Source organism: Heterodontus francisci, unplaced genomic scaffold (assembly GCF_036365525.1).
Source record: "Heterodontus francisci isolate sHetFra1 unplaced genomic scaffold, sHetFra1.hap1 HAP1_SCAFFOLD_50, whole genome shotgun sequence".
Lineage (NCBI taxonomy): Eukaryota > Metazoa > Chordata > Chondrichthyes > Heterodontiformes > Heterodontidae > Heterodontus > Heterodontus francisci.
In genome coordinates, this window is record NW_027140867.1 from 11,863,147 (window position 1) to 11,881,060 (window position 17,914).

Here is a 17,914-nt window from a genome sequence, read left to right on the forward strand (position 1 = left end):
ACAGACACACACTTACACCAAGTAACACAGACATACACTGACACCAAGTAACAAAGACATACACTGATACCCATTAACACAGACACACACTTACACCAAGTAACAGAGACATACACTGACACGAAGTAACAAAGGCATACAATGATACCCAGGAGCACAGACGCACACTTACACCAAGTAACACAGACACACACTTACACCAAGTAAAAAAGACATCCACTGACACCAAGTAACACAGACATGCACTGACACCAAGTAACAAAGACATACACTGATACCCAGTAACACAGACACACACTGACACCCAGTTAGAAACACACACTGACCCCCAGTAACACAGACACACACTGACCCCCAGTAACACAGACATACACTGACACCAAGTCACAAAGACACACACTGACACCCAGTAACAAATACATACACTGACACCAAGTCACAAAGACATACACTGATTCACAGACACACACTTACAGCAAGTAACACAGACATACACTGACACCAAGTAACAAAGACATACACTGATACCCAGTATCACAGACACACACTTACATCAAGTAACAAAGACATACACTGACACCACGTCCCAAAGACACACACTGACACCCAGTAACAAAGACATACACTGACACCAAGTCACAAAGACATACACTGATACCCAGGAACACAGACACACACTGATACCCAGTAACAAAGACATACACTGATACCAAATCACAAAGACATACACTGATACCCAGTAACACAGAAACACACTGACACCCTGTAACAAAGACATACACTGATACAAAGTCACAAAGACATACACTGATACCCAGTAACACAGACACACACTGACACCCAGTAATAAAGACAGACACTGATACCAAGATACAAAGACATACACTGATACCCAGTAACACAGACGCACACTGACAGCAAGTAACAAAGACATGCACTGACACCAAGTAACAAAGACATGCACTGACACCAAGTAACACAGACACACACGGACACCAAGTAACAAATACATACACTGACACCAAGTAACACAGACATACACTGACACCAAGTAACAAAGACATACAATTACACCAAGTAACAAAGACACACACTTACACCAAGTAACACAGACACACATTGACACCCAGTAACACAGACACACACTTACACCAAGTAACACAGACATACACTGACACCAAGTAACAAAGACATACACTGATACCCAGTAACAAAGACACACACTTACACCAAGTAACACAGACATACACTGACACCAAGTAACAAAGACATACACTGATACCCAGGAACACAGACACACACTTACACCAAGTAACACAGACACACACTTACACCAAGTAACAAAGACATACAATTACACCAAGTAACACAGACATACACTGACACCAAGTAACAAAGACATACAATTACACCAGGTAACAAAGACACACACTTACACCAAGTAACACAGATATACAATGGCACCAAGTAACAAATACATGCACTGACACCCAATAACACAGACACACACGGACACCAAGTAACAAAGACACACACTTACACCAAGTAACACAGACACACACTGACACCAAGTAACACAGACACACACTTACACCAAGTAACACAGACATACACTGACACCAAGTAACAAAGACATACACTGATACCCATTAAGACAGACACACACTTACACCAAGTAACAGAGATATACACTGACACGAAGTAACAAAGACATACAATGATACCCAGGCGCACAGACACACACTTACACCAAGTAACACAGACACACACTTACACCAAGTAAAAAAGACATCCACTGACACCAAGTAACACAGACATGCACTGACACCAAGTAACAAAGCCATACACTGATACCCAGTAACACAGACACACACTGACACCCAGTTAGAAACACACACTGACCCCCAGTAATACAGACACACACTGACCCCCAGTAACACAGACATACACTGACACCAAGTCACAAAGACACACACTGACACCCAGTAACAAATACATACACTGACACCAAGTCACAAAGACATACACTGATTCACAGACACACACTTACACCAAGTAACACAGAAATACACTGACACCAAGTAACAAAGACATACACTGACACCAAGTCCCAAAGACACACTGACACCCAGTAACAAAGACATACACTGACACCAAGTCACAAAGACATACACTGATACCCAGTAACACAGACACACACTGATACCCAGTAACAAAGACATACACTGATACCAAGTCACAAAGACATAGACTGATACCCAGTAACACAGAAACACACTGACACCCTGTAACAAAGACATACACTGATACAAAGTCACAAAGACATACACTGATACCCAGTAACTCAGACACACACTGACACCCAGTAATAAAGACAGACACTGATACCAAGATACAAATACATACACTGATACCCAGTAACACAGACGCACACTGACAGCAAGTAACAAAGACACACACTTACACCAAGTAACAAATACATACACTGACACCAAGTAACACAGACATACACTGACACCAAGTAACAAAGACATACAATTACACCAAGTAACAAAGACACACACTTACACCAAGTAACACAGACACACACTGACACCCAGTAACACAGACACACACTTACACCAAGTAACACAGACATACACTGCCACCAAGTAACAAAGACATACACTGATACCCAGTAACAAAGACACACACTTACACCAAGTAACACAGACATACACTGACACCAAGTAACAAAGACATACACTGATACCCAGGAACACAGACACACACTTACACCAAGTAACACAGACACACACTTACACCAAGTAACAAAGACATGCAATTACACCAAGTAACACAGACATACACTGACACCAAGTCACAAAGACATACAATTACACCAGGTAACAAAGACATACACTTACACCAAGTAACACAGATATACAATGGCACCAAGTAACAAATACATGCACTGACACCCAATAACACAGACACACACGGACACCCAGTTAGAAACACACACTGACCCCCAGAAACACAGACACACACTGACAGCAAGTAACAAAGTCACACACTTACACCAAGTAACACAGACACACACTTACACCAAGTAACAAATACATACACTGACACCAAGTAACACAGACATACACTGACACCAAGTAACAAAGACATACAATTACACCAAGTAACAAAGACACACACTTACACCAAGTAACACAGACACACACTGACACCCAGTAACACAGACACACACTTACACCAAGTAACACATGCATACACTGACACCAAGTAACAAAGACATACACTGATACCCAGTAACAAAGACAAACACTTACACCAAGTAACACAGACATACACTGACACCAAGTAACAAAGACATACACTGATACCCAGGAACACAGACACACACTTACACCAAGTAACACAGACACACACTTACACCAAGTAACAAAGACATACAATTACACCAAGTAACACAGACAGACACTGACACCAAGTAGGAAAGCCCTACAATTACACCAAGTAACAAAGACACACACTTACACCAAGTAACACAGATATACAATGGCACCAAGTAACAAATACATGCACTGACACCCAATAACACAGACACACGCGGACACCAAGTAACAAAGACACACACTTACACCAAGTAACACAGACACACACTGACAGCAAGTAACACAGACACACAATTACACCAAGTAACACAGACATACACTGACACCAAGTAACAAAGACATACACTGATACCCAGTAACACAGACACACACTTACACCAATTAACACAGACATACACTGACACGAAGTAACAAAGACATACTATGATACCCAGGAACACAGACACACACTTCCACCAAGTAACACAGACACACACTGACTCCAAGTAACACAGACACACACTTACACCAAGTAACACAGACATACACTGACACCAAGTAACAAAGACATACACTGATACCCATTAACACAGACACACACTTACACCAAGTAACAGAGACATACACTGACACGAAGTAACAAAGGCATACACTGACACGAAGTAACAAAGACATACTATGATACCCAGGAACACAGACACACACTTACACCAAGTAACACAGACACACACTTACACCAAGTAACAAAGACATACATTTACACCAAGTAACACAGACATACACTGACACCAAGTAACAAAGACATACAATTACACCAGGTAACAAAGACACACACTTACACCAAGTAACACAGATATACAATGGCACCAAGTAACAAATACATGCACTGACACCCAATAACACAGACACACACGGACACCAAGTAACAAAGACACACACTTACACCAAGTAACACAGACACACACTGACACCAAGTAACACAGACACACACTTACACCAAGTAACACAGACATACACTGACACCATGTATCAAAGACATACAATGATACCCAGGAACACAGACACACACTTACACCAAGTAACACAGACACACACTTACACCAAGTAACAAAGACATACAATTACACCAAGTAACACAGACATACACTGACACCAAGTAACAAAGACATACAATTACACCAGGTAACAAAGACATACACTTACACCAAGTAACACAGATATACAATGGCACCAAGTAACAAATACATGCACTGACACCCAATAACACAGACACACACGGACACCCAGTTAGAAACACACACTGACCCCCAGAAACACAGACACACACTGACAGCAAGTAACAAAGTCACACACTTACACCAAGTAACACAGACACACACTTACACCAAGTAACAAATACATACACTGACACCAAGTAACACAGACATACACTGACACCAAGTAACAAAGACATACAATTACACCAAGTAACAAAGACACACACTTACACCAAGTAACACAGACACACACTGACACCCAGTAACACAGACACACACTTACACCAAGTAACACATGCATACACTGACACCAAGTAACAAAGACATACACTGATACCCAGTAACAAAGACAAACACTTACACCAAGTAACACAGACATACACTGACACCAAGTAACAAAGACATACACTGATACCCAGGAACACAGACACACACTTACACCAAGTAACACAGACACACACTTACACCAAGTAACAAAGACATACAATTACACCAAGTAACACAGACAGACACTGACACCAAGTAGGAAAGACCTACAATTACACCAAGTAACAAAGACACACACTTACACCAAGTAACACAGATATACAATGGCACCAAGTAACAAATACATGCACTGACACCCAATAACACAGACACACGCGGACACCAAGTAACAAAGACACACACTTACACCAAGTAACACAGACACACACTGACAGCAAGTAACACAGACACACAATTACACCAAGTAACACAGACATACACTGACACCAAGTAACAAAGACATACACTGATACCCAGTAACACAGACACACACTTACACCAATTAACACAGACATACACTGACACGAAGTAACAAAGACATACTATGATACCCAGGAACACAGACACACACTTCCACCAAGTAACACAGACACACACTGACTCCAAGTAACACAGACACACACTTACACCAAGTAACACAGACATACACTGACACCAAGTAACAAAGACATACACTGATACCCATTAACACAGACACACACTTACACCAAGTAACAGAGACATACACTGACACGAAGTAACAAAGGCATACACTGACACGAAGTAACAAAGACATACTATGATACCCAGGAACACAGACACACACTTACACCAAGTAACACAGACACACACTTACACCAAGTAACAAAGACATACATTTACACCAAGTAACACAGACATACACTGACACCAAGTAACAAAGACATACAATTACACCAGGTAACAAAGACACACACTTACACCAAGTAACACAGATATACAATGGCACCAAGTAACAAATACATGCACTGACACCCAATAACACAGACACACACGGACACCAAGTAACAAAGACACACACTTACACCAAGTAACACAGACACACACTGACACCAAGTAACACAGACACACACTTACACCAAGTAACACAGACATACACTGACACCATGTATCAAAGACATACAATGATACCCAGGAACACAGACACACACTTACACCAAGTAACACAGACACACACTTACACCAAGTAAAAAAGACATACACTTACACCAAGTAACACAGACATACACTGACACCAAGTAACAAAGACATACACTGATACCCAGTAACACAGACACACACTGACACCCTGTTAGAAACACACACTTACCCCCAGTAACACAGACACACACTGACCCCCAGTAACACAGAGATACACTGACACCAAGTCACAAAGACACACACTGACACCCAGCAACAAAGACATACACTGACACCAAGTCACAAAGACATACACTGATTCACAGACACACACTTACACCAAGTAACACAAACATACACTGACACCAAGTAACAAAGACATTCACTGACACCCAGTATCACAGACACACACTTACATCAAGTAACAAAGACATACACTGACACCTAGTCACAAAGACACACACTGACACCCAGTAACTAAGACATACACTGACATCAAGTCACAAAGACATACACTGATACCCAGGAACACAGACACACACTGATACCCAGTAACAAAGACATACACTGATACCAAGTCACAAAGACATAGACTGATACCCAGTAACACAGAAACACACTGACACCCTGGAACAAAGACATACACTGATACAACGTCACAAAGACATACACTGATACCCAGTAACACAGACACACACTGACACCCAGTAATAAAGACAGACACTGATACCAAGATACAAAGACAAACACTGATACCCAGTAACACAGACGCACACTGACAGCAAGTAACAAAGACATGCACTGACACCAAGTAACAAAGACATGCACTGACACCAAGTAACACAGACACACACGGACACCAAGTAACAAAGACACACACTTACACCAAGTAACACAGACACACACTTACACCAATTAACAAAGACATACACTGACACCAAGTAACACAGACTTACACTGACACCAAGTAACAAAGACATACAATTACACCAAGTAACAAAGACTCACACTTAAACCAAGTAACAAAGACAGACACTGATACCCAGTAACAAAGACATACAATTACACCAGGTAACAAAGACACACACTTACACCAAGTAACACAGATATACAATGGCACCAAGTAACAAATACATGCACTGAAACCCAATAAAACAGACACACACGGACTCCAAGTAACAAAGACACACACTTATACCAAGTAACACAGACACACATTGACACCAAGTAACACAGACACACACTTACACCAAGTAACACAGACATACACTGACACCAAGTAACAAAGACATACACTGATACCCATTAACACAGACACACACTTACTCCAAGTAACAGAGACATGCACTGACACGAAGTAACAAAGACATACAATGATACCCAGGAGCACAGACACACACTTACACCATGTAACACAGACACACACTTACACCAAGTAAAAAAGACATCCACTGACACCAAGTAACACAGACATGCACTGACACCAAGTAACAAAGACATACACTGATACCCAGTAACACAGACACACACTGACACCCAGTTAGAAACACACACTGACCCCCAGTAACACAGACACACACTGACCCCCAGTAACACAGACATACACTGACACCAAGTCACAAAGACACACACTGACACCCAGTAACAAATACATACACTGACACCAAGTCACAAAGACATACACTGATTCACAGACACACACTTACACCAAGTAACACAGAAATACACTGACACCAAGTAACAAAGACATACACTGATACCCAGTATCACAGACACACACTTACATCAAGTAACAAAGACATACACTGACACCAAGTCCCAAAGACACACACTGACACCCAGTAACAAAGACATACACTGACACCAAGTCACAAAGACATACACTGATACCCAGTAACACAGACACACACTGATACCCAGTAACAAAGACATACACTGATACCAAGTCACAAAGACATACACTGATACCTAGTAACACAGAAACACACTGACACCCTGTAACAAAGACATACACTGATACAAAGTCACAAAGACATACACTGATACCCAGTAACACAGACACACACTGACACCCAGTAATAAAGACAGACACTGATACCAAGATACAAAGACATACACTGATACCCAGTAACACAGACGCACACTGACAGCAAGTAACAAAGACACACACTTACACCAAGTAACAAATATATACACTGACACCAAGTAACACAGACATACACTGACACCAAGTAACAAAGACATACAATTACACCAAGTAACAAAGACACACACTTACACCAAGTAACACAGACACACACTGACACGCAGTAACACAGACACACACTTACACCAAGTAACACAGACATACACTGCCACCAAGTAACAAAGACATACACTGATACCCAGTAACAAAGACACACACTTACACCAAGTAACACAGACATACACTGACACCAAGTAACAAAGACATACACTGATACCCAGGAACACAGACACACACTTACACCAAGTAACACAGACACACACTTACACCAAGTAACAAAGACATACATTTACACCAAGTAACACAGACATACACTGACACCAAGTAACAAAGACATACAATTACACCAGGTAACAAAGACACACACTTACACCAAGTAACACAGATATACAATTCCACCAAGTAACAAATACATGCACTGACACCCAATAACACAGACACACACGGACACCAAGTAACAAAGACACACACTTACACCAAGTAACACAGACACACACTGACACCAAGTAACACAGACACACACTTACACCAAGTAACACAGACATACACTGACACCAAGTAACAAAGACATACAATGATAACCAGTAACACAGACACACACTTACACCAAGTAACACAGACATACACTGACACCAAGTAACAAAGACATACAATGATACCCAGGAACACAGACACACACTTACACCAAGTAACACAGACACACACTTACACCAAGTAAAAAAGACATACACTTACACCAAGTAACACAGACATACACTGACATCAAGTAACAAAGACATACACTGATACCCAGTAACACAGACACACACTGACACCCTGTTAGAAACACACACTTACCCCCAGTAACACAGACACACACTGACCCCCAGTAACACAGAGATACACTGACACCAAGTCACAAAGACACACACTGACACCCAGCAACAAAGACATACACTGACACCAAGTCACAAAGACATACACTGATTCACAGACACACACTTACACCAAGTAACACAAACATACACTGACACCAAGTAACAAAGACATTCACTGATACCCAGTATCACAGACACACACTTACATCAAGTAACAAAGACATACACTGACACCTAGTCACAAAGACACACACTGACACCCAGTAACTAAGACATACACTGACATCAAGTCACAAAGACATACACTGATACCCAGGAACACAGACACACACTGATACCCAGTAACAAAGACATACACTGATACCAAGTCACAAAGACATAGACTGATACCCAGTAACACAGAAACACACTGACACCCTGGAACAAAGACATACACTGATACAACGTCACGAAGACTTACACTGATACCCAGTAACACAGACACACACTGACACCCAGTAATAAAGACAGGCACTGATACCAAGATACAAAGACATACACTGATACCCAGTAACACAGACGCACACTGACAGCAAGTAACAAAGACATGCACTGACACCAAGTAACAAAGACATGCACTGACACCAAGTAACACAGACACACACGGACACCAAGTAACAAAGACACACACTTACACCAAGTAACACAGACACACACTTACACCAATTAACAAAGACATACACTGACACCAAGTAACACAGACTTACACTGACACCAAGTAACAAAGACATACAATTACACCAAGTAACAAAGACTCACACTTAAACCAAGTAACAAAGACAGACACTGATACCCAGTAACACAGACACAAACTAACACCAAGTAACAAAGACATACACTGATACCCAGTAACACAAACAAACACACACTGACACCAAGTAACACAGACACACACTGACACTCAGTAACAAATACATACACAGACACCAAGTAACAAAGACATACAATGACACCCAGTAACACAGACACACACGGACATCAAGTAACAAAGACACACACTTACACCAAGTAACACAGACACACACTGACACCCAATATCACAGACACACACATGACCAAGTAACACAGACATACACTGACACCAAGTAACAAAGACATACACTGACACCGAGTAACACAGACATACACTGACACCAAGTAACACAGACACACACTGACACCCAGTAACAAAGACATACACAGACACCAAGTAACAAAGACAAACAATGACACCCAGCGACACAGACACACACGGACACCTTGTAACACAGACACACACTTACACCAAGTAACGAAGACATACAATTACACGAAGTAACACAGACATACACTGACACCAAGTAACAAAGACATACAATTACACCAAGTAACAAAGACACACACTTACACCAAGTAACACAGATATACAATGGCACCAAGAAACAAAGACATGCACTTACACCATATAACACAGACACACACTGACACCAAGTAAGACAGGCACACATTTACACCAAGTAACACAGACACACACTTTCACCAAGTAACAAAGACATACACTTCCAACAAGTAACACAGACATACACTGACACCAAGTAACAAAGACATACACTGATACCCAGTAACACAGACACACACTTACACCAAGTAACAAAGACATACACTGACACGAAGTAACAAAGACAGACAGTGATACCCATGAACACAGACACACACTTACACCAAGTAACACAGACACACACTTACACCAATTAACACAGACATACACTGATACCAAGTAACAAAGACATACACTGATACCCAGTAACACAGACACACACTGACACCCAGTTAGAAACACACTCTGACCACCAGTAACACAGACACACACTGACACCCAGTAACACAGACATACACAAACACCCAGTAATTAAGACATACACTGATACCAATATACAAAGACATACACTGATACCCAGTAACACAGATCCACACTGACAGCAAGTAACAAAGACATGCACTGACACCAAGTAACAAAGACATGCACTGACACCAAGTAACACAGACACACACGGACACCAAGTCACAAAGACACACACTTACACCAAGTAACACAGACACACACTTACACCAAGTAACAAAGACATACAATTACAACAAGTAACACAGACATACACTGACACCAAGTAACAAAGACATACAATTACACCAAGTAACAAAGACTCACACTTACACCAATTAACAAAGACAGTCACTGATACCCAGTAACACAGACACAAACTTACACCAAGTAACAAAGACATACACTGACACCCAGTAACACAGAGAAACACTAATAAACAGTAACAAAGACATACACAGACACCAAGTAACAAAGACATACAATGACACCCAGTAACACAGACACACACGGAAACCAAGTAACAAAGACACACACTTACACCAAGCAACACAGACACACACTGACACCCAGTAACACAGACACACACTTGGCCAAGTAACACAGACATGCACTGACTCCAAGTAACAAAGACATACACTGATACCCAGTAACACAGACAGACACTTACACCAAGTAACACAGACATACACTGACACCAAGTAACAAAGACATACACTGATACCCAGGAACACAGACACACACTTACACCAAGTAACACAGACACACACTTAGACCAAGTAACACAGACATACACTTACACCAAGTAACACAGACATACACTGACACCAAGTAACAAATACATACAATTACACCAAGTAACAAAGACACACACTTACACCAAGTAACACAGATATACACTGGCACCAAGTAACAAAGACATGCAATGACACCCAGTAACACAGACACAGACGGACACCAAGTAACAAAGACAGACTCTGATGCCCAGTAACACAGACACACACTTACCTCAATATCAAAGACATACACTGACACCAAGTAACAAAGACATACACTTACATCAAGCAACAAAGGCATACACTGACACCATGTAACAAAGACATACACGTACACCAAGTCACAAAGACATACACTGATACCCAGCAAGACAGACACACTCTTACACCAAGTAACAAAGACAGACACTGATACCCAGTAACACAGACACACAATTACACCAAGTATCAAAGACATACACTGACACCAAGTAAGAAAGACACACACTTACACCAAGTAACACAGACCTACACTGACACCAAGTCACAAAGACATACACTGATACCCAGTAACACAGACACACTCTTACACCAAGTAACAAAGACAGACACTGATACCCAGTAACACAGACACACAATTACACCAAGTATCAAAGACATACACTGACACCAAGTAACAAAGACATACACTTACACCAAGTCACAAAGACATGCACTGACATAAGTAACAAAGACATACACTGACACCAAGTAACACAGAGATACACTTACACCAAGTAACAAAGACACACACTTACACCAAGTAACACAGACACACACTGACACGCAGTAACACAGACACACACTTACACCAAGTAACACAGACATACACTGCCACCAAGTAACAAAGACATACACTGATACCCAGTAACAAAGACACACACTTACACCAAGTAACACAGACATACACTGACACCAAGTAACAAAGACATACACTGATACCCAGGAACACAGACACACACTTACACCAAGTAACACAGACACACACTTACACCAAGTAACAAAGACATACATTTACACCAAGTAACACAGACATACACTGACACCAAGTAACAAAGACATACAATTACACCAGGTAACAAAGACACACACTTACACCAAGTAACACAGATATTCAATTCCACCAAGTAACAAATACATGCACTGACACCCAATAACACAGACACACACGGACACCAAGTAACAAAGACACACACTTACACCAAGTAACACAGACACACACTGACACCAAGTAACACAGACACACACTTACACCAAGTAACACAGACATACACTGACACCAAGTAACAAAGACATACAATGATAACCAGTAACACAGACACACACTTACACCAAGTAACACAGACATACACTGACACCAAGTAACAAAGACATACAATGATACCCAGGAACACAGACACACACTTACACCAAGTAACACAGACACACACTTACACCAAGTAAAAAAGACATACACTTACACCAAGTAACACAGACATACACTGACACCAAGTAACAAAGACATACACTGATACCCAGTAACACAGACACACACTGACACCCTGTTAGAAACACACACTTACCCCCAGTAACACAGACACACACTGACCCCCAGTAACACAGAGATACACTGACACCAAGTCACAAAGACACACACTGACACCCAGCAACAAAGACATACACTGACACCAAGTCACAAAGACATACACTGATTCACAGACACACACTTACACCAAGTAACACAAACATACACTGACACCAAGTAACAAAGACATTCACTGATACCCAGTATCACAGACACACACTTACATCAAGTAACAAAGACATACACTGACACCTAGTCACAAAGACACACACTGACACCCAGTAACTAAGACATACACTGACATCAAGTCACAAAGACATACACTGATACCCAGGAACACAGACACACACTGATACCCAGTAACAAAGACATACACTGATACCAAGTCACAAAGACATAGACTGATACCCAGTAACACAGAAACACACAGACACCCTGGAACAAAGACATACACTGATACAACGTCACGAAGACATACACTGATACCCAGTAACACAGACACACACTGACACCCAGTAATAAAGACAGACACTGATACCAAGATACAAAGACATACACTGATACCCAGTAACACAGACGCACACTGACAGCAAGTAACAAAGACATGCACTGACACCAAGTAACAAAGACATGCACTGACACCAAGTAACACAGACACACACGGACACCAAGTAACAAAGACACACACTTACACCAAGTAACACAGACACACACTTACACCAATTAACAAAGACATACACTGACACCAAGTAACACAGACTTACACTGACACCAAGTAACAAAGACATACAATTACACCAAGTAACAAAGACTCACACTTAAACCAAGTAACAAAGACAGACACTGATACCCAGTAACACAGACACAAACTAACACCAAGTAACAAAGACATACACTGATACCCAGTAACACAAACAAACACACACTGACACCAAGTAACACAGACACACACTGACACTCAGTAACAAATACATACACAGACACCAAGTAACAAAGACATACAATGACACCCAGTAACACAGACACACACGGACATCAAGTAACAAAGACACACACTTACACCAAGTAACACAGACACACACTGACACCCAATATCACAGACACACACATGACCAAGTAACACAGACATACACTGACACCAAGTAACAAAGACATACACTGACACCGAGTAACACAGACATACACTGACACCAAGTAACACAGACACACACTGACACCCAGTAACAAAGACATACACAGACACCAAGTAACAAAGACAAACAATGACACCCAGCGACACAGACACACACGGACACCTTGTAACACAGACACACACTTACACCAAGTAACGAAGACATACAATTACACGAAGTAACACAGACATACACTGACACCAAGTAACAAAGACATACAATTACACCAAGTAACAAAGACACACACTTACACCAAGTAACACAGATATACAATGGCACCAAGAAACAAAGACATGCACTTACACCATATAACACCGACACACACTGACACCAAGTAAGACAGGCACACATTTACACCAAGTAACACAGACACACACTTTCACCAAGTAACAAAGACATACACTTCCACCAAGTAACACAGACATACACTGACACCAAGTAACAAAGACATACACTGATACCCAGTAACACAGACACACACTTACACCAAGTAACAAAGACATACACTGACACGAAGTAACAAAGACAGACAGTGATACCCATGAACACAGACACACACTTACACCAAGTAACACAGACACACACTTACACCAATTAACACAGACATACACTGACACCAAGTAACAAAGACATACACTGATACCCAGTAACACAGACACACACTGACACCCAGTAACACAGACATACACAAACACCAAGTCACAAAGACACACACTGACACCCAGCAACAAAGACATACACTGACACCAAGTCACAAAGACAAACACTGATACCCAATATCACAGACGCACACTAACATCAAGTAACAAAGACATACCCTGACACCAAGTCACAAAGACACACACTGACACACAGTAACAAAGACATAAACTGACACCAAGTCACAAAGACATACACTGATACCCAGGAACACAGACACACACTGACACCCAGTAACAAAGACATACACTGATGCCAAGTCACAAAGACATACACTGATACCCAGTAACACAGAAACACACTGACAAGCAGTAACAAAGACATACACTGATACAACGTCACAAAGACATACACTGATACCAAGTAACACAGACACACACTGACACCCAGTAATTAAGACATACACTGATACCAATATACAAAGACATACACTGATACCCAGTAACACAGATCCACACTGACAGCAAGTAACAAAGACATGCACTGACACCAAGTAACAAAGACATGCACTGACACCAAGTAACACAGACACACACGGACACCAAGTCACAAAGACACACACTTACACCAAGTAACACAGACACACACTGACACCAAGTAACAAAGACATACAATTACAACAAGTAACACAGACATACACTGACACCAAGTAACAAAGACATACAATTACACCAAGTAACAAAGACTCACACTTACACCAATTAACAAAGACAGTCACTGATACCCAGTAACACAGACACAAACTTACACCAAGTAACAAAGACATACACTGACACCCAGTAACACAGAGAAACACTAATAAACAGTAACAAAGACATACACAGACACCAAGTAACAAAGACATACAATGACACCCAGTAACACAGACACACACGGAAACCAAGTAACAAAGACACACACTTACACCAAGCAACACAGACACACACTGACACCCAGTAACACAGACACACACTTGACCAAGTAACACAGACATGCACTGACTCCAAGTAACAAAGACATACACTGATACCCAGTAACACAGACAGACACTTACACCAAGTAACACAGACATACACTGACACCAAGTAACAAAGACATACACTGATACCCAGGAACACAGACACACACTTACACCAAGTAACACAGACACACACTTAGACCAAGTAACACAGACATACACTTACACCAAGTAACACAGACATACACTGACACCAAGTAACAAATACATACAATTACACCAAGTAACAAAGACACACACTTACACCAAGTAACACAGATATACACTGGCACCAAGTAACAAAGACATGCAATGACACCCAGTAACACAGACACAGACGGACACCAAGTAACAAAGACAGACTCTGATGCCCAGTAACACAAACACACACTTACCTCAATATCAAAGACATACACTGACACCAAGTAACAAAGACATACACTTACATCAAGCAACAAAGGCATACACTGACACCATGTAACAAAGACATACACGTACACCAAGTCACAAAGACATACACTGATACCCAGCAAGACAGACACACTCTTACACCAAGTAACAAAGACAGACACTGATACCCAGTAACACAGACACACAATTACACCAAGTATCAAAGACATACACTGACACCAAGTAAGAAAGACACACACTTACACCAAGTAACACAGACCTACACTGACACCAAGTCACAAAGACATACACTGATACCCAGCAAGACAGACACACTCTTTCACCAAGTAACAAAGACAGACACTGATACCCAGTAACACAGACACACAATTACACCAAGTATCAAAGACATACACTGACACCAAGTAACAAAGACATACACTTACACCAAGTCACAAAGACATGCACTGACATAAGTAACAAAGACATACACTGACACCAAGTAAAAAAGAGATACACTTACACCAAGTAACAAAGACACGCACTTACACCAAGTAACACAGACATACACTGACACCAAGTAAAAAAGACAGACACTGATTGCCAGTAACACAGACACACACTTACACCAGCTCACAAAGACTCACACTTTCACCCAGTAACTAAGACAGACACTGATACCCAGTAACACAGACACACACTTACACAAAGTCACAAAGACATGCACTGACACCCAGTAACAAAGACATACACTTACACCAAGTAACAAAGACACACACTTACACCAAGTAACAAAGACATACACTGACACCAAGTAACAAAAACATACACTGACACCAAGTAACAAAGACACAAACTTACACCAAGTAACACAGACATACACTGACACCAAGTATCAAAGACATACACTGACACCAAGTAACAAATACATACACTGATACCCAGTAACAAAGATACACACTTACACCCAATAAGACAGACACACACTGACACCCAGTAACACAGACGCACACTGACACCAAGTAACACAGACATACACTGACACCAAGTAACACAGACATTCACTGACACCAAGTAACAAAGACATACACTTACACCAAGTCACAAAGACATGCACTTGCACCAAGTTAAGAAAGACACACACTTACACCAAGTAACAGAGTCCTACACTGACACCAAGTAACAAAGACATACACTGATACCCTGCAACACAGACACACTCTTACACCAAGTATCAAAGACATACACTGACAGCAAGTAACAAAGACATGCACTGA